Genomic DNA, 5,718 nt, shown 5'->3' on the forward strand with positions numbered 1-5,718 from the left:
ACCACTGAATATGTGCAGAGGGAAGGCTCGGTGCAGGATGCTCAGCTCTGTGTGTCCCCGGTTCCAGGCTCACTGCAGGTCTCCAGGAACTCGAGGTGCTGCTCCATCCCAGTCCATGCTTGAGTCACCTGGTCTGTGGGTTCACTTGTACCCTTGGATTAGTGGTAAAACATGAGAAGGAAGAGAAACACCAGAATCCATGGCTTAACTCAGGTTTGCTGTGATCTGTGTCAGGGAGGCAGAATCCCCTGCTCGTGCCTGCTGCAGGGCTCCTGGTGGTCTGTGGGGCACCTCTGGCTGCTGAGCCCACAGGGGTGATCCAGTTTGGGGAGCACCACAGTCTGGGATTTTCCAGGACTGAAATTTCACAGGTCAGACAAAAGGGCAATCTCCTGCTTTTCTGGTCTGAGTGGGAGTTACTGCTGTGCTGTTCTCTGCTCCTGACCAGGCATTGCATAATGCCAGTCCTGTTGCATCCCTCTAATGATGCCATTTTCTCCATAGGCAGGAGGCAGTCAGCTTTTGCCTAATCAGCAATTTTCGAGCTTTTGATTCCCACTCCTCCCCACCCCCTCTTTTTGTCAATATTCATTATAAATGCTTGAAGTCAGGGTTCCTTTTTAGCTGACTGAGCTTTCTCTGCCTCACCCCTTTAGGTGGATGGCTGACAAGTGACCACTTCATGCACAAGGAAACTTTAAATGAATCCCAAAAGAAAGTATTTGTGTAAGAATGAAAGGGCATCCCAGGCTTCTGCTGAGTAATGGATGTGATAATAATTGTAGGGAAAAAGATCCAAACAGTTGGGTGTTGGTTTTTCCTCTTTCTGCAGCCAGGCTCTTGATCAACAGATGTAAAAAGCCTGACAGTTGCTGGAGCAGGAGCTGCACTTTGATTCTGGGGCACACAGGAAGGACGGCTGCCAACCTGGGAATCAAGAAACTGGCTATTGCTCCTTTGAACTATATCAAAAGCTCATCATATTTACTTCTTCTAATTAACAAGTGAATTTATTATGTGTGTAAATGAAGGGCTGGTAGCCAAGGCTGGGAGCAGATAGGAAAGGGGCACTTTGCTGGTGGGAGCTTCAGTAATGCACAGCAGCTCAGCATCACAGCTGCCACCAGTCCCAGCCCCAGCCTCTCCCTGCCACTTGCTCTTGGACCCAGAGGAGCCACTGTTAGCCCAGCCTTGGGCCACTTTTCCCCAGGGACAGCCTCTTGCTCCTGGCAGTCCATCAGTTTTGACATGAGGAACAATAAAACTGCAATCAAACGCCTTCCCCGTGTGTGGAGGCTGGGGATCAGGTTCCCCCTGTATCTCTTACCTTCCTCCTACCACTTTGAAGGCTTTATTCTTGGATTGTATCTGGATATCTCAGGGTGGAATTTCATTCTTCTGAGGCTTTTAAAAGTAGACCAGGTAAAGAATTAGCAAAGGACAGGGAGCACACAGAGCAGCCTGGAGCTCACAGAGCTCTCTGTCACTATTTTATTGGTGCTGCCTGGAAAAGATGATGCTCTCCAAAATGTGGGAATTACGCTGGGAAGCAATGGATGGCATCTGCTTCCTTTCTGCTCCCTGAAGAACGAGAGCAGTTTTCCTTCTTAGCACAATATAGGTATAAATGTACTAGCTGAGATCCAGCCAGCATCTTCTCACTGAGAGAGGCCAAAAAGGGATTTCTTGGGAAAGGGGAAAAACAATATAGGAAGGATATTGAAGTTTTTCCATTTGCTCCATGTGAGCTGAAAGAAAAATATGTGAAAGGGCAGATCAAAGCAGAGCCCATTCCTCAGTTCTGAGGCATATTTGTGCAGAACTGAGTTCTGCTGGTTTACTTGCTAAAGGAAATATCTTAGACACAGAATGAACATATCCAGGAGTTAAATTATCATGTTTTGGTTTGTGATCCAATACAGCTGACCAAGATATCTCCTTGAACAAGTTGGTCAGATTCTGAACAAACTCTAAACTAAGTCAAATTCCCCAATTTGCTGCTGCCTCCTGGCACATACCACCTTCATGCTGCTCAGGGTGGAGGGGACACCCAGGGTGCCAGCACACACTCATGAATCTCATGTAAAATGTCTGGAGAGAAGACATTCCTCTGCACCAGAGCAAAGATGCTGTTTCCAGGATGCTTTTAAAGGAATCAGCAATGCCCTACACTTGGACCATGCTTTCTGAATGAGATGTCCTGGCTGCTTAGCTGAGGAGACTGTCAACATGACTGATCACCCCTCACTGCCTCAGGAAAGGGCTTTTGTTTATATTTCAGGCAGACAGTTTTACTGCATTATATATGATCCTTGCAATTGTTACCACTATCTGCTTCTGCCCTAAATATAGTGCAAATGTTCCTTGCCCTTACCCTGGTGTCACTTCCATCCTTCATGCTCCCACTCCAGGTCTCTTACACCGGTTCCAGAAGTGACAAATCAGTGCAAATGCATCACTGCTCTGCAGAGCTCGGCACTGAGGCAGCAGAGCGTGCCTGGGACACGGCTCTCCATTCACAGCCATGCCGGGGATGCTGTGCCTTGGAGCTGAACAGAAGCTCTGATCCCGTGCAGTTCCTCTGAAAGCTTCCCATAAATATACAAGGCTTATGCTGACAAGCTTGCATTAGATTTATACCCCCAGGACAGAGCAGTCACTTGTTCAGTCATAGAGAATGTCCCCAAGTCCCTCGCAGATTTAGTGGTGGGTAACCTGGTAACAGGGCAGGGCTTTGATCTCGCAGCCTGTCAGATGTCACTGCCTTCCTGGGGATTTTGGGGAGGGGGCAGAGAAAGAAGAGGGAAGGCATTACAGGACTGAGTTGAGAGAGAAGCCCTTGCTTACTTACTTTGTTTGAGAACTCGCTCAGAAGCATCAAGGTGGGCTTTAGGAGTGATTAAGATCACACAGGTTCTGTACTTACTCGCCCTTGATGGTGCTCCTGTGAAACCAGCTCACTCTGCAGGCCAGGAAAACCTGCAACCACCAACTCCAGCTTTAGCTTCAGCTTGTGCATCTGAAAAGGAAATAGGGTAAGTCCACATCCCTGTGGAGTACTAAAGTCAGCAGGAACTTAGGGAACAAACCTTGGTGCATCTCAGTGTGACAGGCTGAGCAGTGCCTGTTCTTCCCTCTCACTGTTGGCTCTGTGCCCCTGGAAGTGCCACGGACAGTAATGTGAATTTAAAAAGAAAATATTCACATCCTATGTGGGTCTGACTCACAAGGCATCCTGAGAGGAAGAGCCATGTGCCACCATGACAGAATTACTTTTAGATCCCAGTGGTGGCTCAGAGGAAAGAAAAAAGGAGATGGTGCAGCAGGTCAGCCTTGCTGCAGCAGAACAGGTCTCCATGCCCATCTCCTGCCCACAGTGGCACTGGGCACATTCAGAACTGGACAGGTTTATATTAAGTCAGTGCCTTCCTCAACACACGAAAACAAGATCCAATCTTTTGACTGAACAGGGAATGAACAAGCTCATGCAATCATCCAGTTGTCTGTATTTGTAGGCATTTGTTCAGCAAATATTCCATAGTGAAATGCAGTAAATTCTGGGACGGAAGACAAAGAACTGTCAGCAGGAAAAAATAGCCGTAGTTCACTGAAGTACTGCTTTATCGACCTGAAATTATAGGTTTCAAGGAAGGCCAGAGCTAGAACTTAGGTAGAGCACAGAGGTTAATGCTGTTCCTTTACTCACTGAATGTGGACAAGAATTTCACTGTGGATTTGCTGTATTTTTAATAAGAACGTGTCCCTAAAAAATTTGGTTCAACAGAAATTATTCACCATATGAGTTTTCCTTTGGACATCTCCTAACCAGGCACTGGCCTGGCTAACTAGGATTGAGTGAAGGATCCACTGAGGTTACAGCCCGAGTAAACTGAAGGTAGACAAGGAAAACACTGACCATGATGAATTCAATGGCAAGGCAGGAAAGTGCAAATGTCGGCAAGTCATTTCCTCTCTGTAATTAAGGTTCCCTGCAGAGCCACAGTAAATGCAGGATGATCCAATACCTTACAGATTTCAAATTTCCGATGGCATTAGTGCACACAAGATGCCCTCAGATCATTTGCAGAAACAGTCCAGGCTAGTCCAGACCTGGAAAGAAACTTCTTTCTTCAGGTGAGCGGGTAGCTGTTAAATACAGAACTCATTAGCCACTCTACTGAATTGCCAATTATTAATTGCTTTGATCTGTGGCTCTTCAGTAACGTCCATCTCCCAGACTTGCTCAGGACCAGCCATTCCTGATGGGCTCTCAGGCAGCAACCTCAGCTCTCTTGCCTCTCTTAGAGATGTTGATCTGACAGTATTTGTTTTACTGAACTTTTTGAGCTACCATTCTGGCAAGATTTTTTCTTTCCTTATTAATCTAAAAACAAAATAAAACAAAAAACCCCTTGACTGAGTGTTAAAAATAGCAAACAGACTTTTAACAAGTGACCCATGATGGCACATCAGTGTCTGTGCTCTGTGAAAGATAAGGAGAATCCTGGCTGCAGCTTAGAAATGCAGGAGTGCTGGTGAGGGAGTGATTTCCAGCTTCTCTGCAGCACCATGAAATACAAGGTCATACTTCCTTAAAGCCAGGGTAACAGGGAAGTATTTCTATGTTTCCCGTTGCTCCAGGGTAGTTAGCTCCACTTTTCCTTCAGTGCCCACCCAGAATATACACAGAGAAGCAACAGCAAATAAAAAACGTGACTGTAAAATTGAGCAGCAGGATTTACCAGCTAATAATACTTTAAACTCTTGAAAATAACTTGATCAAGTCTCAATGAGACTCCTTTGAAATAGCAAACCATCTCTTGCATGAAAATGCATTCACCAGAGTGTAGTTAATAGCCAGCTACGAGAGACCATTTTTACCACTGAAATTGCAGCTAATTCATCATATCTCAAGGGCTGGGGATTTTTTTCACTGCTAACTTTCATTCCATCAATACAATTCTTTGTACAAGACAGCCCTGATAATGCAGAATAGAGCCAAGGCTTGGAGAAATAAAGAGAGAACATGCACTCTGTGAGCCCAGAGCAAGACAGAAAAGCTGAAGAACACCCAGTGCCAAGGAGTATCAACCCCCCGAAAGAAGTGGCTGCAGAGCTCCCCCTGCTTTGGCTGCAGCTCATTAGCTTCCAAACCTCCACAAACTTCTCCCAAAATGCAGGTGAACTCTGGTGTCAAGATCACAGCTATAATTGCAGCTTTTCCCTGAACAGGGGCTGCTCAGACTTACCCAGCAGCAAACAGAAATTAGACAGAGCAGCAAGTCCCACAGACTCCTCGGTCAGCTCACACTGAGGCAAGATCTACAATCCAGAAATAACAGGGCAAACCTGCAGTGGGCTTTATTTGTCACTGTCTCCTTTTTATAAACATTTTCTGCAAGGTAAGTTAAGGGCATGGTACACAAAACAACAGCATAAACAATAATATTACTTCTGAACAATAATATTACTTCTGCTAAAATCAAATCATGGTTGTAAACACAGAATAATATGAGGAAACACCTTTTTAAAAGCACCTAAAGACCAGGAGAAGGAAAAAAAAGAATGCTGTATTCAGTTGCATTAACTTATCTAGTTTTCATACCACATGATTAATAAATTAAAATTATTTTTTCTTATTTAAATTTTAAAATTGCCATCTTCACCACTGGCAAGTGCTGATGGGAAGCAGGGAGAGGTCTGCACCTTTGTGCTGAC

The 5,718-nt window shown here is 45.3% G+C and overlaps 1 long non-coding RNA gene across 1 annotated transcript; it reads right to left on the reverse strand.

The window, feature by feature from the left end:
* Positions 1-1,325: 1,325 nt before the first annotated feature.
* Positions 1,326-5,293, reverse strand: LOC138118135 (uncharacterized). Its single transcript, XR_011155007.1, has 4 exons — positions 5,250-5,293; positions 2,927-3,019; positions 2,375-2,768; positions 1,326-1,404 (listed from the first exon to the last, which is right to left on the reverse strand). It is a non-coding gene; the product is annotated as an uncharacterized lncRNA (long non-coding RNA).
* Between the last annotated feature and the right edge of the window lie 425 nt (positions 5,294-5,718).

The sequence above is a fragment of the Aphelocoma coerulescens genome, chromosome 13, assembly GCF_041296385.1.
Source record: "Aphelocoma coerulescens isolate FSJ_1873_10779 chromosome 13, UR_Acoe_1.0, whole genome shotgun sequence".
Lineage (NCBI taxonomy): Eukaryota > Metazoa > Chordata > Aves > Passeriformes > Corvidae > Aphelocoma > Aphelocoma coerulescens.